Source organism: Lepus europaeus, chromosome 22, assembly GCF_033115175.1.
Source record: "Lepus europaeus isolate LE1 chromosome 22, mLepTim1.pri, whole genome shotgun sequence".
NCBI classification, from domain to species: Eukaryota; Metazoa; Chordata; class Mammalia; order Lagomorpha; family Leporidae; genus Lepus; species Lepus europaeus.
This window is the reverse complement of record NC_084848.1, coordinates 40,657,934-40,684,834: the sequence shown is the minus strand read 5'-3', so window position 1 is coordinate 40,684,834 and position 26,901 is coordinate 40,657,934. Positions and strand designations below refer to the sequence as shown.

At 50.7% G+C, this 26,901-nt stretch overlaps 1 protein-coding gene across 4 annotated transcripts in view; it reads right to left on the bottom strand.

Annotated features, from left to right (window-relative positions):
- Window positions 1-26,270, bottom strand: part of SYNE2 (spectrin repeat containing nuclear envelope protein 2) — a 373,661-nt gene extending 347,391 nt beyond the window's left edge. For all 4 annotated transcript variants that reach the window (XM_062181714.1, XM_062181717.1, XM_062181715.1 and 1 more), the window contains exon 1: window positions 26,206-26,270. The gene's annotated coding sequence lies outside the window, so the exon portion shown is untranslated. The remainder of the gene's footprint in view (window positions 1-26,205) is intronic.
- Between the last annotated feature and the right edge of the window lie 631 nt (window positions 26,271-26,901).

Genomic DNA, 26,901 nt, shown 5'->3' with positions numbered 1-26,901 from the left:
ACTGAGATGCACAGACCCTAGCAGACCAAAGGCAGGGCTCCCAGCACGAGGCTGCTTCAAAAATGTGCAGATGTTTGGCACAGCAGTTAGGTCGCTGCTCGGAACGCCTACATCCGCTATCGGAGTCCCTGGTTTCAAGTCCGGGCTCCACAGCTAATCCATCGTCCTGCCAACGTGTACCCCAGAAGGCAGCAAGTCATGGGCCAAGAACTTGGGTCCCCACCACCAACGTGCTGCGAGACCAATCCAGTTCCAGGCTCCTGGCTTCAGCCTGTCCCAGCCACAGCTGTTACAGGAAGTTGGTGAGTGATCAAGAGTGTGGAAGCTCTCTCTCTCTCTCTTTCTTCTGAATAAATGAATAAAAGTTCTTAAAAGTTTATGGAAGATGGGATTTAAAAGTTTACCTTGGGGGCAGGCGCTGTGGCGTAGCAGGTAAAGCTGCCGCCTGCAGTGCCAGCATCCCATATGGACGCCGGTTCAAGTCCCGGCTGCTCTACTTCTGATCTGTCTCTCTGCTATGGCCTGGGAAAGCAGTAGAAGATGGCCCAAGTCCTTGGGCCCCTGCACCTGTGTGGGAGACCTGGAAGAAGCTCCTGGCTCTTGGCTTCGGATCAGTGCAGCTCCAGCTGTTGTGGTCATCTGAGGAGTGAACCAGCGGATGAAAGACCTCTCTCTCTCTCTCTCTCTCTCTCTCTCTCTCTGCCACTGCCTCTCTATATCTCTGGTTTTCAGATAAATAAATAAATCTAAAAAAAAAAAAGTTTATCTTGGTGCAAAACAGGAAATCCATGCTTACACAAACTCTTGAAAAAGCTCCTGGAAAGTACATATTACAAATCAATATGCAAGGGCCTCAAACAGTTGTGGCACTTTCTTCATTCCACTTCTCCACCGACTGTCTGAAGCACCCTGGCCTAGTCTTCTTGGCTCATAAGGCAATAAGCTCTGAACTCCTCACCACCTTTCAAGCTAAGAACAGACTCTGCCCCTGAAAACACAATGCTATTTTTTACTCCACTTCTACAGCTCTGAAATAAGAGGACCCCAAGGAACGTCTGTGGCTCCCCAGGATGAACTCAGGATAGACGAGAATCCCCCGTGCCCTGGGTATGACCCCTAGCTATAGTCAAAACACTTTCGTATTCTTAGGTTCGTTATCCCCAAGTGCGTAAGTGCTCCGTTATTATCTGCATATCATTACCTCTGCACCCCCCGATTCCTTCTGTCTCCAGTGCAAAAGAACAAGATTCCTCGAGAATCCGGGGACTTTTGCAATTAGCACTGAGCAAATGACGCATTGAGCATGACCGAACGGCATTCGCTCAGATACTGAAGGGTTATTTTGCTGCTTTGAAAGGGGACTTCAGCATCAAAAACTGAAATATCAAAATCCAGGAACACTAGAAATCATCCAATGATTCTTTTTTATTTTTATTTTTTAATAAAAGACAAAGCCCTCATCCCCTACTTCACTCCCTATATATCCACAACGGCCAAGTCTGGGCTAGGGTGGAGACAGGAGCCGAGAGCTCAATCTAGGCCTCCCGTGTGAGTAGCAGGGATCTAAGTACCTAAGCCCTCACAGGCGCCTGCCAGGTCTGTGTTAGCAGGAAGCCGGAATCAGGGCCAATGCCAGGAATCAAACCCAGGCACTCCAGTAAGGGACATGGCGTCTTAGCCGGCGAGTTAACCACTGGGCCAAATGCCTGCCCACAAACCATTATCTTTTTTAAAGATTTATTTATTTACTTGAAGGAGTTACAAAGAGAGGTAGAGACAGACAGACAGAGAGAGAGAGAGAGAGAGAGAAAGAGAGAGAGAGGTGTCTTCCATCCACTTGTTCACTCCCCAAATGGCCCCAATGGCCGGAGTTGCGCCAATCCGAAGCCAGGAGCCAGGAGCTTCTTCCAGGTCTCCCACATGAAGTGCAGGGACCCAAAGACCTGGCCCATCTTCTACTGCTTTCCCAGGCCACATCAGAGAGCTAGATCGGAAGTGGAGAAGCCGGGACACAAACTGGCACCTATATGGGATGCCAGCATTGCAGGCAACGGCTTTAATCCACTGCGCCACATCGCCGGCCCCACAAATCAATATCTTGATTCTTGCGTGGCCCAAATATAGGAGATATTAACCAACTTCCACAGACAAGCCACGAGTCCTCACCACCTCCCCAGGGAAGATGTGTACACTTCCACAGCAGGGCTGTCACCAGGGCTGCCGTCCCCATCGGGTTGTGGGAGAGCAGCAGGTGCAGGCCAAGCAGACCGAGTCATGTCAGCCCAGCAGGGTGCAGTGTCACGGTCAGGCTTCCACAGGCGCATTGCACACCCACCCACACACTCCCCATGCGCAGCCAAACGGCCCCAGGTAGAAAACACACGAGGCCACACCTTGAGACAGGGTCATAAAGTATCACAGTCAGGGGCACCCAGGGAGAAAGAGGCAGACACAGAGACTCAGAAAGGAAACGCACGCAGTCATTATGAAAGATAAAGTACGCCTCCTTGATCCCAAACTCCACCATTAAACATCCAGCGTCACTCACCGATTTTTATCAAGGCCACCTAGGCCTATAGAAAATGAACACGCAGGGGACATCTGTCTCCAATCTGGTTCAAGCTCTGGCTACTCTGTGCTTGCAATCCAGCTTCCTGCCAGTGCACCCGGGGGGCTACAGAGGATGTTCCAAGTACTTGGGCTCCCGCCACCCATGTGGGGTCTCTCATGGAGCTCCTGGCTCCTGGCTTTAGCCTGGCCCAGCCCCAGCTGTTGCGGCTACTTGGGGAGTGAGCCAACCAAAGGAAGATCTTCCCCCCCCCCCCTCTTTGCCTTTCAAATAAATAAATAAATCTGGAAGGAAGGAAGGAAAAGTGTAGATCTTCAGAAGCATTCTGTAATCTTATTTCAGTCAAAATATTAAAATGTGGAAATGGTTCTCATTTCCACCCCAATGGCCTCCTTGATCTCTAGTAAGTCAAAGTGCAAAAGCAGAGAACCAAACCAGCTCTCAGTAAAGAAACCTCCTGCTTGTACAAATCCCAAAGACTCTCCTCCAAAATACTTAAACTTGCCTTAAAATTTAATTGAAAGGCAGAGAGAAAGAGAGAGACAGAGACAGAGAGAGATCGTTCATCCACTGGTTCACCACAAATGCCCACAACAGCCAGGGCTGGGCCAGGCCAAAGCCAGGAGCCAGGAGCTCCCCCACGCGCAGTAGGGATCCAAGTTCACTGAGCCATCACCTGCTGTCTCCCAGGATGCGCGGCAGCAGGAAGCTGGGATCCGGAGCGGAGCCAGGCCACAAACTCACCGTTGCGCCCAAACACCGACTCCCCGCCACGCTTCTGACCTGCTCCTTCTAAACTCGCCAGTTCTTGGCAGTGGGTGGTAATCAACTTAAAAAGTGAAGTTTCCATGGTTTTAACTAAAGCCCTAGGTTTCAGATCTCTCACTTTCCCCCTCCCCCTGATTTCACATCTGCTGTTTTTAGGTAGGAAAACAGTCAAGCTGCAAAGTTTTCCTCTCCCTGAAGGCTTCTCCCAGTCTATTTATAGGGCTGGCAGTTTTCCCAATCCAAACAGAATTTATTAGGAAAGGTGACCGTCCACTTTCAGTGACAATATTGGTTTTGTTTTTTGCTTTTCCTAAGGAAAAATCAATCGTGCAGCAAATGATGGATCCCTCACCCTTTCATCCATAGAGACCACTGATCAGCACAGACTGGAGTCTCAACTGGTCTTTTTGTGGCCTGCAGTGGATACTAATCCCCAGACCCAGGCTGGTTGGGCTAAGTACCCGGCCAGGCATCCAGGGCCAGTGGTTTATGAGCCATTTACTCTCCCACTGACTCACTGGGAGGTGTCAAACAACTCACTTCATTAAGCTGCTTTCTAGGGCCATAAAAGATGATTACAAACACAGTTAAAAGGAACTTTTTTTTTTTTTTAATTTGAGAGAGGGAACTCCCATCCACTGGTTCACTCCCTAAATGCCCACAACAGCTCAGGTGAGATGAGGGTAGGTGAAGCTCAATCCAGGTCTCCCACGTGGGCGGCAGGGACCCAGCTAGGTGAGCTGCCCAGGGTCTGCCCTAGCAGGGAGCTGGGGTCAGGAGGTGGTGCCAAGGCTTGGATTCCAATACAGGACGCGAGCAGCTCGGTCCCTGTCTTCAGTGGTCAGCCAAATGCCTGACCCAAAAGAAGCATATTTTGGCTAGTTTTTATTATTATTATTAAAAAGTATAATGGCATCCAGTAGGGTTTAAATAACCAATTCAATCCATAGCCGCTAACTCTATAGCCATTTGTTAAGACACAGCCCAGCCACATACTGGAGTGCGGAACAAGAGAAGACACGGTAGCTGCACTGACCGTGACATTCAGTGCCCCGGAGGCCTGGAATCGGTATATAAGATGCTGGGGTTTATACAGGATTTGGCTCTCCGAACTCATGCACAGGTTTAAACCCCAAAGTCTCATGCTAATGGCCAATGGCAGCTGGATAGATGACAGTGGAACGCATTCTAAGGATGGTGTCTCAAGAAGGGGTCCTGGGAACTGGCTGGGTTGGATCAGATGATTAGGGGAGAGCCCCCAAGAGAACCATGGGTTCTGTAAGGAGAGACCACACAGAGGGAGATGAGGAGCTCGCTCCTTGCCTCTCTGCTTCCTGGCTCACAAAGTAGCCATGCCTGCAGCCATTCCACCATTGCCAGCCTCCGCCAAATGCCAAACTACTGGGCCACCCGATCTTGGACTGAGAGCCTCCACAACTGTGAGCTGAAATAAGCCTGCTTTCTTACCAAGAAACTCCTATCCTCCTCTCAGGTATTTTCCCTGAAATTGCCAGGCTCTGGGGCCCTACAGAGACCACCAGCTGGCCCACCCCCTGCAGCAGGCAAACATCACCGTGGCCTACACACTGTTAGTCCTGCAAATATACCTGCTGAAAACAGTCACACCAAATAGAAAAACAACTGACTGCAAACACTGGTATTTCCAAGGCTTTGTTTGCTATCCTCTAAGATACGGGTATTCTGCTCCACCCAGGTCTAACTGCTATTAATTCGCTCGTTTTCTCTGCTAAGTCAGTCCCAATTTATACATCACCAGTGCCACCATCCGGTGTCCCCTAACGTCTATGACTCCACAAAAGCAGGTGACAGCTGGGGTGCCCTGGGCCAGAAGGAGCCCTGCAGCTCCTACACCCCGAGCTTAACCTCCCAGTGGAATCAGGAAATTGGACAGGGAGGAGGGGAGCCCTGAAGTAGGGTCATCGTCACAGACCTTTGTATCTGTAAAAGGTGCGAGCAGCATGGGAATCGTGTTGACTCACGGCTGTTGACAAAGAACCTACAGGAAGAAAGTTTGTTCTGTTAGTTCTGGTCTGTGGTTTCCATCTCCAGCATCATTATACCAGAACCTGGGGCTCAGAGCGGAAGCTGTCCCCCTCTAACCATTAAATCGGGATCCACTAAACTTGAAGAGATTATTTTTATCCCCGTGCTCTTAGGAGAAGATAAAATCTCTGCACATTCTTGTCTCAGGCCATTAACACCGTGCCCTTTGTACTCACAAACCATTCTCTGTGTTTCCCCTTGCACATTTTTGCCTCTGTCCTTAAATCAAGTTACATGGCAAGAAATGCAAGGGGGGAGGAGAATTTCAGAACCACTGGCGCAAATATTAATTCTGACTAAGTGGCCGGCGCCGCGGCTCAGTAGGCTAATCCTCCACCTTGCGGCGCCGGCACACCGGGTTCTAGTCCTGGTCGGGGAGCCGGATTCTGTCCCGGTTGCCCCTCTTCCAGGCCAGCTCTCTGCTGTGGCCCGGGAGTGCAGTGGAGGATGGCCCAAGTGCTTGGGCCCTGCACCCGCATGGGAGACCAGGAGAAGCACCTGGCTCCTGCCACCGGATCAGCGCGGTGCGCCGGCCGCAGCGGCCATTGAGGGGTGAACCAACGGCAAAAGGAAGACCTTTCTCTCTGTCTCTCTCTCTCACTGTCCACTCTGCCTGTCAAAAAAAAAAAAAAAAAATTCTGACTAAGCAAGTAGAAAAGGCTACAAGAGAAGTGCAGCTTGTGGGCTCGGTGTTTGGTCTATCGTTAAGGCACCAGGTGGGGTATCCCATCCCAGATCGGAGTGCCTGGGTCCAAACCCAACTCAGCTCCTGCCTCCAGCTTCCTGCTAATGCAGACCCTGGGAGGCAGAGTGGCGGCTCAAGTGACTGGGTCCCCAGCTCCCAGCTTCCCACCTGTCCCCACACCATCATTTGAGGCATTTGGGGTGGGGAGTAGAGTGAAGCAGAGATGGAAGTTATCGCTCTCCCCGACTCTTTCTAACGCAGCTTGTTTTCAACATGCTTCTACATTGCTAAGTCTTTTTTTAAAGATTTATTTATTTATTTATTTGAAAGACAGAGTCACACAGAGAGAGGAAAAGCAGAGAAAGAGAGATCTTCCATCCAGACTCACTCCCTATTGGCTGCAACGGCTGGAGCTGTGCCAACCTGAAGCCAGGAGCCAGAAGCTTCTTCCCGGTCTCCCACATGGGTACAGGGGCCTAAGCACTTGGGCCATCTTCTACTGCTTTCCCAGGCCACAGTGGAGAGCTGTATCAGAAGTGGAGCAGCCAGGTCTCGAACCGGCACCCATATGGGATGCCAACACTGAAGGCGGTGGCTTTACCCACTACGCCACAGCACTGGCCCCATTGCTATGTCTTTAGCAAGATGTTTGTCTTCCCTTTCAGATTACCCACTTACGAAGTCCACTCATTTTTCCTAAAAAAGCAGTTACAGCAAATAAGCTCAAAATACTTTCTGCCTCTAAAAATACATATTTCTTTTGAGCAACATTTTTTCCACTTTGAAGTTCCCACTAATCCCAAGACAGAGGAGTCTGGATCCACAGCAACCTGTCAGATAAAAGAGCTCGGGCAGCTTCCAGATCGTCTCCTGGACCCCCTGAGCTGTTCTCTGCCCAGAAAACCCAGCAAATCACAGTAATTTGGGAGCACCCAGCACAAAAGAGGCATCTAGAGTGGGGAGTACTTTAAAATGTTGATGTCCTCTTGTGCAACTACGAGAAGATCCGAAAGAATTAAAAATGAGCAAAATGCAGAATGGATATCTAACAGAAAGCTAGTGCAAGGGATCCACCATGAAGAGAGGGAAGAAAGCCGAGCAAATAGGAAGATTACACTGCCCAAGCCAACAAAGCTTTAACTCTCCTAATCCTGCTGCTTAAGAGCCTTGGAAACAATAACCTTCCAGAAAGCAGATGCAAGTAGCCAAGAAGAGACAAAGGGCATCGCACGCACCTCTGGCAAGTGCAGCCAGAAGTGACTGGGGCAAGAAAGCCGCAAAGCCAGGAACAACCCAAGTTAGTTAAACAGAGAGTCACGGAGAGAGATGAGCGGTGACCTGAGTCGCGTTCCCGGAGAACTGAGCGCCCGCCCCAGTCCCCATGACCTCCCAGCTCCCTCGGTCTCCCAGGGGCCAGCCTTTACCCTGCTTTATGTAGTGGAGGGAAAAATGAGAGTTTTCTGATTTCCAAGAAATGTTATCCGCTCATATTTTAAAGGACTGTGGGGTCAACACCTCCTCCCGTGTGGTCACATAAATGTGGGGAAATTAAATCCATCTTTACAAGCAATTGTAAGACTAGGTCGCATCCATCCTGAACAAAGGAATACGTCTCTGTCTGCAGGCGCATTAACGCTGAGACAATTCACACTTTCAAATGTGCACAGCTACACGGAGCTCCGATAATTCTGGATGGAGCTTGTGTGGCTTGTGTACATGTTAATGAGCATATGTTTCTTAAACAACAGCTTTCCAAAACATATTAAAACAATATGCGACAGTACTCCAAAAAGTTCACAGGAAATAGAATTAAAAATGTTTATTTGGGTGCAAAAAAATACTGAAATCCATGCATAGTCATTCTTATATTTTCAAAATGCTTTTTCCATGAACTTTTTGGAGATCACTGTATGCATGGATTTCAAACAGTTTCACACCAAAATAATCTTTTAATTCCATTTGCCACAAACTTCTCAAAGCACCCTCTCAGAAACAAGCCAATGGGAAATTGAGCAAAAGAAACAAACAAGGGAAACCTAGAAGGGGTATAAAAAATTAAATATCCAGAAATATATGAATGAGTACATGGACTGTGATATTTTCACACAATGGAATATTAAAGAAAGGAAATTAATAAATCAGACATATCTATATCTATATATATATCAACATAAGTGAATCTCTGTGGAGAGGGAAAGCATAACTTGAAGAACACACAACTTGCAATAAGACTACATATTAATTATATAGTATCTTAAGGAACAGGCTTCGTGGTGCAGCCAATTAAGCTGTTGCTTGGGACTTGTGTGACCCCTATAGCAGTTTCTGGGATTGAGTCCTGGATCTTCTGCTTCCAATCCAGCTTCCTGCTAACGTGCCTGGGAAGCAACAGTTGATGGTCCAAGTGCTTGGGTTCCTGCCACCTACATAAGAGAGACTTGGATTGAGTTCTGGGCTCCTACCTTTGGCATGGCCCAACCCTGGCTGTTGCAGGCATTTGATGTCCACAAATACCAGGAGGTGGTAACTCAATCCAGGTCTCCCACAGGCTAGGGGGTGGCATGAGCCTATGACTTGAGCCGTGACCACTGCCTCCCATTACCAAACACCTTCCTGCTTTAGCAGGAAGCTGGAGTCGGGAGCCAAAAACAGGGATGAAACGCAGGTACTCTGCAGTGGGATGTGCACATCTATTATATTTATTTATTTATTTAATTGAAAGGCAAAGTTACAGAGAGAAGAAGAGATCTTCCATCGGCAGGTTCACTCTCCAAAATGGCTGCAAGGGCTAGGGCTGGGCCAGGCTGAAGCCAGGAGCCTGGAACTCCATCCGGCTCTCCCACGTGGGTGGCATCGCCTCAAAGACTTGGTCCATCTTTCACTATTTTCCCAAATGCTCTAGCGGGGAGCTAGATCAGAAATGGAGCAGCTGGGACTCAAACCTGTGCTCATACAGGATGCCAGTGACACATACAATGGCTTAACTCACTACGCTACAATGCCTGCCTCAGATGTGGGCATCTTAACCAGCATCTTAATCACTAAGCCAAAACCATCCTCCCTTAAGATTCTTTGAAAAAAAAATTTTTTTCTTTATAAAGCATTTACATATTTGAAAGTGTTACAGAAAAGGAGAGACAGAGAGAGAGAGAGAGAGATTTTCTAACTGCTGGTTCACTCCCCACATGACCACAAATGGCTGGGACTGGGCCAGGCTGAAGCCAGGAGCCAGGAGTTTCATCCGGGTCTCCCATGTGGATGGAGGGGCCAGGCGCTTGGGCCATCGTCCACTGCTTTCCCAGGCGTTAGCAGAGAGCTACATAGGAAGCTGCGCAGCTGGGACTGGAACTGGTGCTCTTATGGGATGCTGGCACCACTGGCAAGGCTCAGCCTGCTGCACCACCACACCGGCCCCAAGACTCTTGGAGTTCCCCTGCATTCTCTTCAACCCAGCTCTATTTCACAGTTTACCAAGATCTTTACAGGGCACAAAACAAATAAATCTGCACATCCTTGGATCATTTAGTAAATCCTCGCAGGTTTATTACAGATTCTGGCACATCAAACTTAGTTGAAGAAAGTGCTATGGCCCAGGGTGGGCATTTGGCACAGAGGTTAAGATGTCATTTCCAATGCCCACATCCCACAGTGGAGTGCCCACGTTCGAGTTTCAGCTCCACTTCCAATACCGGCTTCCCGCTAGTGTGCATCCTGAGAGGCAGCAGGTGATGGCCCTGCCACAACATGGGAGACCCGATTGATTCCTGAGCCCTTTGCAGGTCCAGTCTCTCTCTCTCTCTCTCTCTCTCTCTCTCTCTCTCTCTCTCTCTCTAACTCTGACAAGAAAGAAGAAAGGAGGGGCCATTGCTGTGGCGTAGCAGGTGAAGCCACCACTTGCAGTGCCAGCATCCCATTTGGGCACCGGTTTGAGTCCCGGCTGCTCCACTTCCGATCCAGCTCTCTGCTATGGCCTGGGAAGGCAGTGGGGGATGGCCCAAGTCCTTGGGCCCCTGTATCCGTGTGGGAGACCCAGAAGAAGCTCCTGGCTTCTGGCTTTGGATCAGCCCAGCTCCGGCCATTGCAGCCACTTAGAGAATGAACCAGGGGATGGAAGGATGGAAGACCTCTCCCTCCCCCCTCTGTGTTTGTGTGTGTGTGTAACTGTGACTTTCAAATAAATTAATTAATTAAAAAAAAAAAAAGAAGAGGAAGGAAGAAAGGAAGTTGGTAGGGTAGGTAGGTAGGGAGGAAGGGAAGGAAGGAAGTCTTTTTTTAAAAGATGTATTTATTTATTTGAAGGACAGAGTTACAGAGAGAGGCAGAGCCAGAGAGAGAGGTCTTCCATCTGATGGCTTATTCCCCAGAGGACCGCAACGGCCAGAACTGAGCTGATTCAGCAAGCCAAGAGCTTCCTCCAGGTCTCTCAATGCGGGTGCAGGGGCCCAAGGACTTGGGCCATCTTCCACTGCTTTCCCAGGCCATAGCAGAGAGCTGGATCAGAAGAGGGGCAGCCGGGACTCAAACCGGCGCCCATATGGGATGCCGGCACTGCAGGCTGGGGCTTTAACCCACTGTGCCACAGCGCCGGCCTGGAAGACATTTTAACTCAAATCTTCCCCAAATTAGTGTTCCTCCCTGTCCTCCTTGAGCTCTCATGTCTAACCCTTGGCTCTGCACAGCCGCATTGGCCAGCAGGAAGCTCTAACCAAGTCCTCGCTGCCCAGTCTTGTAGAACCACCAGATCTCAGCATTCTGGCTGTGACTACGAAAGAAGAGAAAAAGCAGCCAGCAATCGAACCACGGTGTGACTTGGCAGCTGTCTTTCCAGCGTGCCCACCGGCCGGGCCTCCCTAACAGGTATCCGTTTGTTGGGCAGCAGCGGAGCCCAGCAGCCACGGACACACAGGTGTCTTCTGCACCAGCGGTGAAGCCGTCCCGCCCAGCTCCGCTTCCCCGGGAGAGGCTGGAGAGCCGGCAAAATCGCTCCCACGCCACTGCCAAACCCAGCAGCACTTTCTCACCTGGAGAGAAACAACCCCAGTGCCTTGTTTCTGAGCTTTCTCTTAAAGATACATGTTTGCCAACTTGTGACGCCAGGTCTTATCATCTCTGGGAAAGGACACAGTGCATGCTGTGACTGCTCCCTATCTTTGCTCTGACTTGCAACGTGCGCAGGGGCTCCTTCAGAAATATATCTGGCTTTTTTTTTTTTCTTAAGCCAGGAGTCTGGGAACTCAACCCATGTCTCCCAACTACCTAAGCCATCACCACTGCCCGCCTCCAGGGATCTGCCATGGTAGGAAGGCAGAATCAGGAGTTGCAGCTGGGGATCAATTCCAGGCACTCCGGTGTGGGACAGGGGCTTTTCCCAATTGTTGGGCTAAATGCACACGCCTACATCTGACCTTTAAAAACCACACATTGAGGCGGGCAAGTGTGTGCCACAGCAGGTTAAGCCACCACTTGAGACGCCTGCATCCCACATCAGAGTGCCTGGTTGGAGTCCTGGCTACTCCACTTCTGATCTAGCAACCACATATGGGATCCCGACGTCGAAGGTGGCAACGTTACCCGCTAAGCCACAACGCAGGTCCCAAAAATTCTTTGGGCTTCCTTTTCATGGAATTTCAGGCTACAGTTCTGAGGTTTCTAAGAAACGGACTTTTCCTTCCCCATAGGAACACCTGTACTTGTCTACAGTTGCCAAAACACACATAACACACTCCCAACCAGAAACAACGTGAGTTATTTTTCCCTATTGGTGAACAATTAGAACATTCCTCAAAATCTGTCTTATGCATTCTAAATATTTTCCCAAGCAGAACCCAAAGTAGAACGACTCCGGCAAAAGAAAAACCTGTCGTTCTTTGCGGGAAGCTCCTCCAACTTATGTGGGTCGGAAGTTGATTGACAGAGGTACTGAGATATGTACTCATCATTTTTTGTTCATTTGAGAAGCAGAGAGAGAAGAAACCATCCAAGAAAATGCCCTCAATGGCCAGGACAGAGCAGAGGCTGGAGCCAGGAATGCAATCCAGGTCTCCTGCATGGGGGAGAGGTCCTTGAACCATGACCACCGCCTGCCAAGGTCTGCATCGGCAGGAAGCTGGAGCCAGGCGCCACAGCCGAGAATCCAGCCCAGGCACTCTGATGTGAGACACAGGTGTCTTAACCACGAGGCTAAACACCTGCTCTGATTTGCATCTGTGTTTAAAAGTTTATCTCAATATTTGCACATTCTTTCTGACAATCTACAGTGGGATAAAAGTGAAAAACTCAGTGGTATTTCCTTTGGTATAGCCTGAAAGAACAGGCAAATGCTCCTTACACAGGTGACCAAGCCTGTAGGTTCTTTATTTGATAATAATGATAAAACGGGGGGGGGGGGGCTGTGGCATAGTGGGTAAAGCCTGCAGTGCCAGCATCCCATATGGGCGCTGGTTCGAGTCCGGGCTGCTCCACTTCCAATCCAGCTCTCTGCTATGGCCTGGGAAAGCAGTAGAAGATGGCCCAAGTCTTTGGACTCCTGCCACCCATGTGAGAGACCCGGAAGAAGCTCCTGGCTCCTGGCTTCAGATCCACACAGCTCCACCCATTGCAGCCAACTGGGGAGTGAAATAGCGGATGGAAGACCTCTCTTTTCTCTCTCTCTCTCTCTCTCTCTCTCTCTCTCTCTGCCTCTCCTTCTCTCTGTGTAACTCTGACTTTCAAATAAATAAATAAATATTTTTTAAAAATTAAAAATAATAATGATGATAATAAAACGGTGCTAAGGATCGTTTATGTAGTACTTCATTTGTATAGACACCGTATATGCATCATCTCTTTAATTCCCTTAGGTTTAGACAACAAGCAGTATCTGCCTCATTTAGGGAACAGAGAGGTTAAGCAACTTGCCCAAAATCATACAGCAAGTCATGGACAAGTCAGCTTGAACCCAAGTATGTCAGGCTCAAAAGCCCATGTCCTCCTAAAATGCCAATGAGAAACCCTGGATGTTTTATCCCATGACTCTGCACAGGAACTCACCACAACATGTATTATCTAAGCACACAACACATGAGGGGCTCGGTAATATGGTGACCAGGGACAGGCACTGTGGAGCAGTGGGCCAAGCCCCCCCCCCTCCCCGGGACACCCACATCTAACAGAGTGTCAGTTCAAGTCCTGGCTACACAATATCAGATTCAGCTTCCTGCTATGCATCCTGGGAGGCCGTGGGTGTTGATCCAAGTGCTTGGGCTCTGGCTACCCACGTGGGAGACCTGGAGGGAGGTCCTGGGCTCTGGACTCCCAGCCCTAACTTGGCCCAGCCCTGGCTGTTGCCAGACATTTGGAGAATGAACCAACAGATGGAAGATCTCTCTCTCTCTCTCTCTCTCTCTCTCTCTCTCAGTAGATAAAAATAAAAAATGTTTTCAAAGTAAATAAGAATACTATATGATGATAGAATAATAGATACCAAACTATATATACATATATATGAAGCAAACTAAAATGTGCCTATGTTAAATTCTATTCCCACCTCTTCTTTGCTCTTCCTCCTCTTGGAAAAAAAAAGAAAGACAGAAAGAAACATGTTTTTCTCCACTGTTGCAGTTAACTGGCAAACTTGTGTAATAAATTAACAGAACTGGTTTAGCAACAAATGAAGACAGTCAAGGTCTCTGAATTCTAAAGCTGGGTACGTCACTGATGTAAAAGGTGATCTGGGAGCGTTTAACATGCGCTCACTTTGATGTCTGTGTGCTCTCAGGACAGCGGTCTGTAATAAAAGCCAGGATGTAGGAAACCTCAATCATAAACCCAGACACCAGGTATCCAGGAGAACAAGGAAAATGTTCCCATTCTAGCTAATGTGCCTAACTGCCGCCAAGGTTCCGAGTGTTTGGAAATATTCAGATGGATAAACATACAGTTGTTGTCTGCAGGGACCAGCTTTGGAGAGAGAAATATAAGAATGGAAAAAGAAAATAATATTTGAGTGTGTGTGTGTGTGTGAGAGAGAGAGAGAGAAGAGGAAGAAGAGGAAGAAGAGGAAGAAGAGGAAGAAGAGGAAGAAGAGGAAGAAGAGGAAGAAGAGGAAGAAGAGGAAGAGGAAGAGGAAGAGGAAGAGGAAGAGGAAGAAGAAGAAGAAGAAGAAGAAGAAGAAGAAGAAGAACCTGAGAAATACAGTGGCCTTGGAAGCTCCCTGCCTCTCCTCAAGGGGCAAAGAGAAACAGCGCCTGTCCGCTCCTAGCAGACTCTGTACGTGGAGCCTACATGTGGAAATGGATGACAAGCGGCCCCGGGAGCAGCCTGCTGGCTGCGCCCAGGATCCCCAGGTCGAACTGAGAAGAGCTTCGAGATAAAAGCTGAGGTTTAAACATCAGACCTCTTCCGAGCCTTGATTTCTTCATCAGCAAACACTGCCAGAGGGGTGGGTGTTGGGCCGGCTGGTTAGGACGCCTGCATCCCACACTGCACTGGGCTCCACGCCCAGCTCTGGTTCCCGGCCCGAGCTTCCTGCTAATGCTCTTCCTAGGAAGCAGCAGGTGATGGCTCAAGTGACTGCGTCCCCGCCACCCCCATGGGACACCTGAGTTAAGGCCCGAGCTCCTGGCTTTGGGGCCCAGGCGCTGAAGGCATTTAGGAAGTAAATCAGCAAAGGGGAACTGGTGCTCTCTCTCTCTCTCTCTCTCCCTCCTTCTCTCTCCTTAGCAAACAAAAATTTGGGGGCTAGTGCTGTGGCATAGCCTGTAAAGCCACCGCCTGCAGCGCTGGCATCCCATATGGGCACCAGTTGGAGTCCCGGCTGCTCCACTTCCCATCCAGCTCTCTGCTGTGGCCTGGGAAAGCAGTAGAAGATGGCCCAAGTCCTTGGGCCCCTGCACCCACATGGGAGACCTGGAAGAAGCTCCTGGCTCCTGGTTTTGGATCAGTGCAGCTCCGGCCGTTGTGGCCATCTGGGTAATGAACCAGCGAATGGAAGACCTCTCTCTCTCTCTCTCTCTCTCTCTCTGTCTCCACCTCTCTCTGTAACTCTGTCTTTCAAATAAATAAAATAAATCTTTAAAAAAAAAAAAAAGCAGGTACCTAATACAAGAGGTCTTTAAAAAGTTCACGGAAACTGCATATCATGAAAAAACTATGGGTATGGATTTCAAAAAAATGTCCTGCACCAACATAAACTTACTTTTCAATTCTATTTTTCCAACAGCTCTTTGATGCCAGTGCACAATAGATGTTAGCCTCTCTTTTTTCAGAACTGAACTTCCCACTGCCTGCCAGTGAGATGCGCCACTCATCTTCAAGCTCCAAAATCCCATTAGCCCACCTCTGCCGCACCATCCAATCATTCCCACACCCTCTCCTCCTGTGCTTTCTCTCAACTGAGGGCACCAGTGAGCTCTTTAGTACCTGGCTTTGAGTTCTCTCTTCTCTCTCCTTGTACTCCCCTCTGTCTCTTTATCCAAATGTCTCCCTGTGTCTCTTTAACACATCCTTCAGAACATCAGCACGGACAGAGCTCTCACCAGGCACCTGCTTTGGCTCCCCGCTGATGGAGAAAATATGGTCCCAATACGTTTGTATGCAAAACCCTCTGAAACCTAACCTAACTCGTCTCCCAGCCTTCTCGCCCATCACCACATTCTGCCACGAACCCTGTGCCTTTCTTCAGCCCACAGGGTCCTGAGAATGCAGCCTGCATTCTCCGCCCATGAAAACCCAACTCATTGTTCTAGGCCCAGCCACACACACACACCCAGCTCAAATGTCAAATGTTCTACAAAATTAGCTCTCTAGCTTCCCCACGTTGGCACCCGTCACCACCACTGCTGTGATGCACGCACAGGGCTTGGCTTGAGCTTCAGCGGGCACTGCTACAGCGGTTTGCTCACGAGGTCGTCTCCTCCAATTCCTGAAGAATTGGGGACCATGTCTGATTGTCCTCTCTAACCTGCCACCTAGCTCTTTGTGCACTGCACCCTTGAAATGAATATAAGAACTTTGGTAGTGTACTTCCAATTACCCATATTTCTTTTAAGACTTTATTTATTTAAAAGGAAGAGTGACAGAGAGACAGATCTTCCCTCTGCTGGTTCACTCCCCAGATGGCCGCAAAGGCCAAGGTGAGGCCAGGCTAAAGCCAGGAGTCTGGAGCTCCATCCAGGTCTCCCACGTGGGCGGCAGGGCCCCAAGCACAGGGACCATCTCCTGCTGCCTTGCCAGGAGCGTTAGCAGGGAGCTGGATGGGAAGCAGAGCAGCTGGGACTTGAACAAGCACTCCTACGGGATACAGGCATCGCAGGCTGTGGCTTAACCTGCTGCACCCCAGGACTGGGCCTTTTTGCCCATATTATTTCAGGAACGCTCACAAACTCCTGCCTATAAAGTAGATAGCATTTCAGCTTCACTTTTACAGATGAGGAATCACGCAGAGGTGAGGTCATTTGCCCACCACGAGACAGCTAGTATATACCAAAGCCAGGATTTGAACCAAGGTCAGACACTTCTAAAAGCCAGTGTTCCTTCAGCACTAACGCATGCGGACTTTTCGCTCAGGACCAGGACCCTAGTAAATGACGTTTCATCCTATCAGTGCATGGGGCGCCATCAGGGGGATTCACAGTGACCCAGATGCGTTTATTTTCTTTCTTTCCCATCTTCACGCCCTCGCATGCACCCACTCCCAGTGAAAAATCCATCAGGAATTATCTGGAACGTCTAGACAGGACATGAACGCATTCCTTCATTCTTCATGGCACAGACAACACTCGCAGTTTCTAAGGCTTAGCACACACACAGAACCTGCAAGAACGGCGAATCAATTCCAAACATGCTTGCTCTGCTCACACCTGAAACCCACAGCAGCTGCTAAGAAAACGCACAGCCCGCGCAAGGCAGAGGATGACTCACCAGAGCAAGCTCACCTTCCACCCGCAGAAACCCTCACCAGCAGTCTTTGTAACTAAATCACCAGCCTGTGGTTACAAACATTGCCGAGTGCCTTTCCTCCCAGGTCATTAGGGAATACAGTCAGTTCTCGTAGAAACAGTTCTATAAAATTAATGATTACCCAACAGAGCCGGAGCTTGCTACAATGAAAAAAAAAAAGTACAAAGACTACAAAAGTGACTTGTGTTCTTTTAAACAAAGATTTATTAGCAAGGGTAAAAGTCTCAGCTCAGTGTCATCCAGTGACTATACAGGAGATCTTAATAAGGACCTGCTAATTACTTGTTTTCTTTACCAGCATAAAAAGTGCAAATAATAAAATACATCTTTAACTCTGTATTGAACAGAAACTGTAAGTCATTCCTTTTCATTTTTTCTCCTTTCTGAATCACTCACTCAGATGTTTAACTAAAAGTTCTACCATGAGGACTGGCATTGTGGCGTGGAAGGTTAAGCCTGCAGTGCCGGCATCCCATATAGGCACCAGTTCAAGTCCTGCCTGCTCCACTTCTGATCCTGCTCCCTGATAATACACCTGAGAACGCAGAAGATGGTCCAAGTCCTTGGGCCCCTGCACCCACGTGAGAGACCTGGAAGAAGCTCCTGGCTCCTGGCTTCAGATCGGCACAGCTCCAGCCATTGCAGCCATTTGGGGAGTGAACCAGCGGATGAAAGACCTCTCCTTCTCTCTCTCTCTCTCTCTCTCTCTCTCTCTCTCTCTCTCTCTCTGCCTCTCTGTAATTCTGCCTTTCAAATAAATCTTAAAAAAAAAAATCTCTGTGGCAAGTGATATAATCAGCTTTTCCTCAGGAAACCACACCTGGTACCCCGAACCAAAGGGATTTAACAGGAGCCCTTCTGTGTACAGCAGTTCTGCCCTCTCTCCAAACACAACCCATAGTGTGGCCTAACTTCTGCCTACGTGGGTTATCTCTGACTTTGAGGAAAAGACTGCACGTGACACATCAACTAAGATGACTGGATTAAAAAAAAAATCATACATCTCTAATGCTGAATTTTAATCATCTGTGATTACTTTAAAGTGTCCCATAAATAGGAGTGAAATGATATTTTCATTTGACTATTGCTTATAGCCCTTGGGGAGGGAGGGGAGCATCATTGTATTCTTCGAATTCTGTCTATGAACTGCACTGACTCTGTTCTCTTTGTGTTAATATCACATGAACATACAAATTGATGAAAACTGTTACAGTAACGATCATGCATTTGCTGCAACCCTGAAAATCTAACGTAGTAATAAATTCATTTACAATATAGATAAGACATTCCTACATGCTGACTACCTTTTCTTTCCAAAACAGGCAACACTATTGCCAAAATGAGTAGTGAGAGGGCTTCATTTCCACGTATGAAAAACCTGCCCGCAAGCCTTCTAATGCCTGCCTTCGCCCAAAGTCTGCCTTCCAAATGCATGGGCAGTCATTCCCTTTTGGCAGGGCCTGGGTCTAGATTCTTTCTTGCAATTCTGGAGTATTATCTGTCAGCATAATACACATGTTGCCGTCGGGACAATGAGGGAACATAAAATAGTCTAGTAAAATGAGTTCACAGCAGCAACAAGTTCTCTAATCTTAATAAATCCTACATGAATAGGAATATATGCATATGTGTCCACTTCCTTTGTTCTGCCCATATTTGTGCAAATGAGCTCCAGATACCTTTTATTGGTACTTCTTTTTTTTTTTTTTTAATTTGACAGATAGAGTTAGACAGTAAGAGAGAGAGACAGAGAGAAAGGTCTTCCTCCCGTTGGTTCAACCCCCAAATGGCCGCGATGGCCGGCACTGCACCAATCTGAAGCCAGGAGCCAGGTACTTCCTCCTGGTCTCCCATGCAGGTGCAGGGCCCAAGCACTTGGGCCATCCTCCACTGCCTTCCTGGGCCACCGCAGAGAGCTGGACTGGAAGAGGAGCAACCGGGACTAGAACCCGGGGCCCATATGGGATGCCGGCGTTGCAGGTGGAGGATTAACCAAGTGAGCCATGGTGCCGGCCCCTATTGGTGCTTCTAAAGTGTAACCATTCTATGACTGCACAGGATTCAGATTTGTCTCTAGGAACTTTATGTTTCAAATAACATAAAATGCAATTATTTAGGGACAAAACAGCATGATCTATGAAATCCAGCATGGAAGGTCAGTGAGCGCAGAGTGGTGAAAATCAGATTGGCAGAATTTGATAATTATTGGTTCTAGCTAATGCTTACCTAACATCCTCTCTCTTTGAATGCACATGAAATTTTTTATAATAAAGATTTTATATCCAATTTACCATTGCTCCAGTGTCAAACACAACTTCAGCATTTTGCTTTGTTTGACCTTCACCGTGTACGGCAATCAATGTTTTATATACTTGATGAGTGCCAGCTGGGGCTCTTCAAATCCAATGTGGGTAAATACCACACTCTCAGGGATGGGAGCACAGCACTTGGGATGCCTACATGCCATATCAGGCGTCTGGATCTGAGTGCCGACGCCACTTCCAATTCCAGCTTCCTGCCCAGGGAGGCAGCAGCTAACGGCTCAAGTACTTGGGTTCCTGTCACTCACATGGGAGACTTAGATGGAATGTCCATCTCCTGGCACTGGCCTGGCCCAGCCCCAGCTGTTGCAAGCATTTGGGATGTGAACCAGCAAATGATTCATTCTCTCTCTCTGTCTCTCTCTCTCTCTCTCTCTGTCTCTCTCTCTCTCTCTCATCCTCTACCTTCCAGATAAATAAATAAAAAGGATAAAACCTTACTACTAGATCATACTGTGGACTTCCTTTTTTAACAAATGTATTTATTTGAAAGGCAGAGTTAGAGTTTGAGAAAGAAAAATCTTTTTTTTTTTAATTTTTTATTTTTTAATTTTTGACAGGCAGAGTGGATAGTGAGAGAGAGAAGACAGAGAGAAGGTCTTCCTTTGCCGTTGGTTCACCCTCCAATGGCCGCCGCGGTAGCGTGCTGTGGCCGGCGCACCGCGCTGTTCCGATGGAAGGAGCCAGGTGCTTCTCCTGGTCTCCCATGGGGTGCAGGGCCCAAGGACTTGGGCCATCCTCCACTGCACTCCCGGGCCACAGCAGAGAGCTGGCCTGGAAGAGGGGCAACCGGGACAGAATCGGTGCCCCGACCGGGACTAGAACCCGGTGTGCCGGCGCCGCAAGGCGGAGGATTAGCCTGTTGAGCCACGGCGCCGGCCAAGAAAAATCTTTTATCACTGGTATCACTCCCCAAATAGCCATAACCGCTAGGGCTGAAACAAGCCACAGCCTGGAGCCACGAATTCCATCTGGGTCTCCCAGGTGGGTGCAGGGGCCCAAGCACTTGGGCCATCTTCTGCTGCTTTCCCAGGCTAGAGAGGAAGTGGAGCAGTTGGAACTGGCACTCTGATATGGGATGCCAGCAACACAAGTGTCAGTTTAGCCCACTGCACCATACTGCTGGCCCAGCGCATGGTCTTTAAAAGCTAGGAAAAAATGTCAGATCTTCTAATTCTGCCAGTGCACCTCATTCTAGAGCTGTGGTGTAGCAAGCTAAGCCTCTGCTTGCAACACCAGCATCCCATACGGGTGCTGGTTCAAGTCCCAGCTGCTGCACTTCTAATCCAGCTCCCTTAAATGTCTCTGGGAAAAGTAGCAGAGGATGGCCCATGCCCTTGGGCCCCTGCATGCACGTGAGAGACCCAGAAGAAGCTCCTGGCTCCTGACTTCAGATCGACCCAGCTTTGGCAATTTGTAGAGTGAAAGATCTCTCCCTTGGTCTCTCCCTCTCTCAGTCTGTAATTCTGTCTCTTAAATAAATCTTAAAAAAAAAAAAAAAAAAAAAAAAAAACACAGATTGCCGTGCTGCCGTGCTGCCACCATCATAGTTTCTGATTCAATAGGTCTGATGCTGCTGGTCCCTGGACCACACGTTGAGAATCACTGCCCCAGCTGACTGCTTCCTCCTGCTCCCGCCTCCGCCCCAACGCGCGCGGTGACCTCCCTGGGACTGTGTGTGCCTCTGCCCGTAGCCCTTCTCCTACTGGAAAGCTGGCTCGGGGCAAGGGACATTGATTTTCATCCACGTGCCAGAGCCTAGATTCGATAAATATTTACAAAGCAAATGACTGTGTGGAGTGAATCGAATAGGGGTGTATCTACAAACCAGACCGAAGAGGAGCTACGCACTGATGATAAACTGCAAGCAGTGGCAGCAGCTAAAGGAAAAGCAAAAGCCAGGTGGGAACAGAGCAACGTGTAAGTGGTGGCTCTGGACAGAGCCGAGCTCTGCAGCCCAGACTGGAGTTTCCAGTCCTGCCTGGACACGGGCAGGCAGGAGCGCGAGGCTCACGTTTGTCAAGGGTGATGCGCGGACCTCAGAAGCTGTCAACAGCGCCCATCATTTCACACTTCTTTCAAAGTCTCGGGGTCTGGAAAACGCAGACCTGGGGGGGTTGATTCCTTCCCCCTTTCCACCTCTCACCTCCTGGTGCAAGAAAAAAAGCCATGGTGGGACTGGCGCTGTGGCGTAGCAGGTAAAGCAGCCGCCTGCTGTGCCAGCATCCCATATGGGTGCTGGTTCTAGTCCCGACTGTTCCACTTCCAATCTGGCTCCCTGCTATGTCCTGGGAAAGCAGTAGAAGATGGCCCAAGTGCTTGGGCCCCTGCACCCATGTGGGAGACCCAGAAGAAGCTCCTGGCTCCTGGATTTGGATCGGCCCAGTTCTGGCCATTGTGGTCATTTGGGGAGTGAATCAGTGAACCAGTGGATGGAAGCCCTCTCTCTCTCTCTCTCTCTCTCTCTCTCTCTCTGCCTCTCTGTAATTCTGCCTTTCAAATAAATAAATACTGCAAAAAAAAAAAAAAAGAACATAACGTACAATTTCTTGAAGAACTGCAGGCCTTAAACAAAAATGATTTTACATTACTCCAGACCCTTTTAGTGTAAAATAGGAGGGGGCTTAGGAGACACGGGTCACTCACTGATACCCGGGAAATCAAGCCGGAGAACAGGCAGCTGCATTTAATATTAACGCTATTTCTTGAGATGTGGTTAATCTGAAATGTTTCATAATGACAACTAAACAAACAAACACAACACTGGGTTAGTTTTTCCCAGTTTGGCCTGTCCCACTGCCAGGCAGACTGAGACGGTCCCCAGCCCCCATGGCCTGGGAATGAGCACAGCGCAGTGCTGAGTCCTCGTGCGACACCAACAGCTCCTTGGGCTTAGGGCCCCTGTCTTCTGCTCCTGGCACAGCCTCCAAGCCCAGGCTCTGCCATTCCCCTACTGATGACCACGGAAGGCTACTCAGTCTCCACAGGACCCAGTTTAATAAGCCATGAAGGGGAGGCAGAGCCAAGATGGTGGATAGTGAGGACGTGCGCCTTAGTTTGGGAAAATAAAGTTTCATAAAAGTGGAATTACTGTAGCCTCAGGAAAAGATTCAAGAAAAAAACTGCAGAGGAAATGCTTCCGGATCTAGTGGATGTGACACAGAGAACCTACAGGGAGCCCACCGCGTGGAAACCCAACCGCGGGAGCCGAGCCGCAGAATCTCGCCAGCGCGGGAACGAGCGGGAGAGAATTGAAAATGAATCATGATGTGATTGGAAGGGGAAAGGGAGCGGGAAAGGGGAGGATTGTGGGTGGGAGGGAAGTTTTGGGAGGGGGAAGCCATTGTAACCCATAAACTGTACTTTGGAAATTTATATTCATTAAATAAAAATTTAATTTAAAAATGAAAATAAAATAAAATATTAGAAAGAAAAACTGAAAAAAAAAAATAAGCCATGAAGGGGCCGGTGCTGTGGCGCAGTGGGTTAACACCCTGGCCTGAGGCAACAGCATCCCATATGGGCACCGGTTCCTGGAAGAAGCTCCTGGCTCCTGGCTTCAGATTGGCGCAGCTCCAGCCGTTGCGGCCAATTGGGGAGTGAACCAGTGGATGGAAGACCTCTCTCTGCCTCTCCTCTCTCTGTGTAACTCTGACTTTCAAATAAATAAATAAATCTTTAAAAAAAATAAGCCATGAAATAAGGCTAATAAGGTGTGTGTGTGTGTGTGTGTGTGTGAATACTTCCAAAAGCTCATGGGAAAATAAAATTTAAAAAATAAGTCTATTTTGGTGCAAAAAAAAAAAAAATTGGAATCCAGACCTAGTTTTTTTCATAAGTATTTTCCTTGAAGATCCAAGTGAATTTCTACAGAAGAAAGACCCTGTGTGTTCCAACACCTGATCATCACCCTCCAGTGAGCTTCCCCCCCAACATCTGCTCAGCCACCGTGATCTCTCAGTTCCCACAAAGCCACATGCGGTCAAGGTCTTTCCAGCCTCAAGGCCTTTGTTGCCTGGCGCCTGTCTCCTCTCCACAGCCCTTATCATCAGTACAGCCAGCTCCTTCCGAGCTTCCAAGTGTCAGTCCCAGTGCCACCTGGGCGGAGATCGCTGTCTCACACTGTGTCTCCACATTCCATTCCCGGTCCTGTTCACCGTCCATTCAACAACGTGCCTGAGAACCTACTACCACGTGCCAGGCACTGAGGCACCTTCTGCAGCCCCAACACAGCGTTGGTGGGGTGTACAATCTAGTAGGGGGAAACAGACAAGCAACAGATGTTACCTGGCATGGAAAATAATAATAATAAGTTACACAAGGAGGCATGGGAGATGCTTAGGGGGCTATGGTTTTGTCTGTGGGCCAGTGAGGGCTCAGTGAGACCCTGCATGGTGTAAAGAGGTGGAGAGGATGAGAAGGGAGCAGAGATGGCGGGCGGGGGGCGTGGGGGGCCCAGCACAGGAAGTCCAGGGGCCCTCGGGCAGCAAGGCAGGCAGGCAGCCAGTCCGGCTGTGGATGCGCGGGTCGGGAGTGCAGCAGCGGCTGAGACAGGAGGCGAGCTCTGGGAGGCTGTACTGGGTCTCTGCCTTTCGTTCACAGGGAGACGGAGGCCGCACAGAAAACTCACGTGATGTGGTCTTCAGATGTGCAATCACGAAGTGCGTGCTGGGCCTGAGCAGTTAAGACCCCGCACCCCACATTCCAGAGTGGCTGCTTCAAGTCCTGGCTCCTGCTAATGCAGACCCTGGGAGGCAGCAGCGATGGCCCAAGTCCTTGGGTCCCTGCCACCCACGTGGGAGGCCTGGGCCCAGCCACAGTCACTGCGGGCATCTGGGGAGTGTGAACTGGTATCTGGGAGCTCACTCGCTCTCTGCCTCTCAAATTGAAAAAGAAAAAACTGTGATGGTTTTAAAAAAAAACTCTACTTTCTCCCTCTCTTGCCCTTAGATAAGGGCAGCTGCCTCGGGCACCCTGTAACCCAGCACCCAGCACAGTACAGTTAGGTATTCAATAAACAATGACAAATAAACTAAACAACCTATGTAAAGTGTTTACTGTTCTATAAACGGCACCCACTACGACCCAGACACCCAGCGTCAAGCAAAGTGGCTGGCCTATGGTAGGAGCTTGTTGGAGGAAACGAAGGAATAATTTTAGTGAAATTATGGAAAATATGCAGAGTAATGGCAAATGAACAAATCGCCTTTCACCCTCTCCCTTCACTTAGGAAAATGGGTCTGATTCGGTTTTTGGATTTTACATTAAAGTCTCACCCTAGGTTACTGAGGACAGTAGAATAATCCCCTTGTGGCTGGGTTCTTGGAACACACTGCAGTAGCCCACAACCCAGCACAGATGGCTGAAATGCCAGCAACACGTCTGACTGGGTAAACACCCACACCACCTTTTAAACGCCGTTCATGCACAAGGCTACAAACAGGCTTGAGCTTGAATTTCCAACTCGAATAAAAGTCTCCTTAACCCCAACATGCGGACCAAGACTTAAACATCTCCACTTGTCACTCACTGTTGAATCTAGAGGGTGAACCACAAAAAACCTCAATGAGGATTACACCTGTTCCCACGGTCCCCCCAAGTGGGAGGGGAGGGGGGTGGCCCGGTTGGGTTGAGGCTAGTCTGTCATTATTCCAGAAATAGCCCCTGGGAGTCCCAACAGTTTTCCAAAAAAGAAAACGAGAGACGTGATGCATTAAAACACATGGACACAGCAGGCCTGGCATTCCCGTGAGAGCCGAACCCGCGCTCTCCCGGAAGACCGAGCTGTTCCCACCGCAGGTGCCTGGGGTGCACGGTCAGGTTCTTCCTCCTGCCCCCAGTATCCACGATGGAACCGCCCCAGCACAGCCACGGCCAGCACAGCTGCGGGCGAGGCCTTCGGGGCTGGGGGAACTTGGAGAACAGCAGACAGAAGTTGCATCCGATCAAACTTATAAAAGAAAGAGCTCAGTGCAGCGGCGCGGCTGGGGCGTCCCGGCCTAGCCCCGACTTGCCGGCGCTCGCACGCAACCGTGCCCGCTGGCATCCGCCTCGGACGCCTCTTCCAACAGGGAAATCACAACTTCGGTAACAGGAGGCGCCCCCAGCACCTCTCAAACCTCCCCAACCGTGGCTTCCAGCCGCACTGGCTGCAAACAAAACAGCGAGGAAAACACCCCAGGGAGGAGAAGGGGCCAACGTCAGACCCTCACGGCAACCGCACACAACAAAGACCCCAAACAATCAAGATGGCATTAGAATCCCGGCCGTCCCGGCGCTGCCCCTCTGGGCCCGGGCCGGTGGGGGCCCCGCGCCCTCTGCAGCCCCCGTGCGCGCCGCCCACGATTCTGCAATCCGTGCGCCGCGGCTCCCCGCGTCCCTTCTCACGCGGGGAGCGTTCAAAATCTTTCCCGCCCAGGCGTGACCCGAAGGATGCAAACAATCAACCGCTTCCCCCGCCCCACCCCGCGCCCCGAGCGCCCGGGGCCTGGGCCGGCGCCGGGGTGGGGGCGGCCGGGGCACCCGGGGGCCGAGCGCCGGGGCGCAGCCACCTTCCCGAGCCTGGGGGACCGGCGCGCAGGGACCCGGAGGTGACACAAAGAAGCCGGAGAGACAAACGCCACCCGCTGGCGCTCGCTGCAATCCCCGGAGCGCCCCGCCCGCTGACAAGTTTGCGGCGCCCTCCACGCACCCCGCTCTCCCCACCCGCGCAAAGTTTCCCGGGTGGCCCGGCTCGGACCAGGGCGGCAGGTCGGTCCCGGGCTCCCGCCGCCCCCGCCCCCAGGCTCGGGGACCTCCTCCCTCCCTCCCGCTCCCTCCGGGGCGCACTGGGGCTGCTGGGGCCCCGCGGCCGCGCTCACCCGCCGTCCGCCCGGCCGCAGGGCGAGGGCGCGGGCCCGGGCTGTCCACGGTGGGCACCCCCGCTCGCCCCGCTCGCTCGATCGCGCCTCGGCGCCCGTGCTCCGGCTCGCTCTCGCCGTCCGGCCGGGGGCTCCGGGCGCGCTCCGCTCCTCGGCGCTCGGAGCTGCTGACCACGCCCCGCGCCCTCCCCGCCCGCCGCCCGCCGCCCGCCGCCCAGTCCCGCGCTCGCCGCTCGGCGGCCAGTGTGGAGCGCGCCCGCCAGCGCCGGGGCGGAGCGGCCCGCCCCCGCAGCAGGCCCCGCCGCCCGGGCCGGGCAACTTTCTTTCCGGGTTTGGGAACCTCGCAGGTGGCGGCGGGGAGAGGCGGCCTAGCGGTCTCCGCGGGGCTGGGGGCGAAGGGCCCACGCCCTCTCCCCTCAAAGGCCTTTCCGGCCGGTGGCGGCGAGGCACTTGGCCATGCGTGGACTCCGGGGTCCGGAGTGGACCTGCGAATTTGCCGCCAGGTCTCCACCCCGCTCCCCGGGCCGCGGCAGCCCCGGGAGCCCCTTCTGCGGGGAGGCGCGTGGAGTCAGAATCCGAGGCCGAGTGTCTCCGCGCGCGGTGCCGACCCGCGGCCACCTGCCGGGACGACCGGAGACGCGGGCTAACAATGGGGGTTGCGGGTCCCTCCCTCCCCGGGGCGAGGGGCGGACCCGG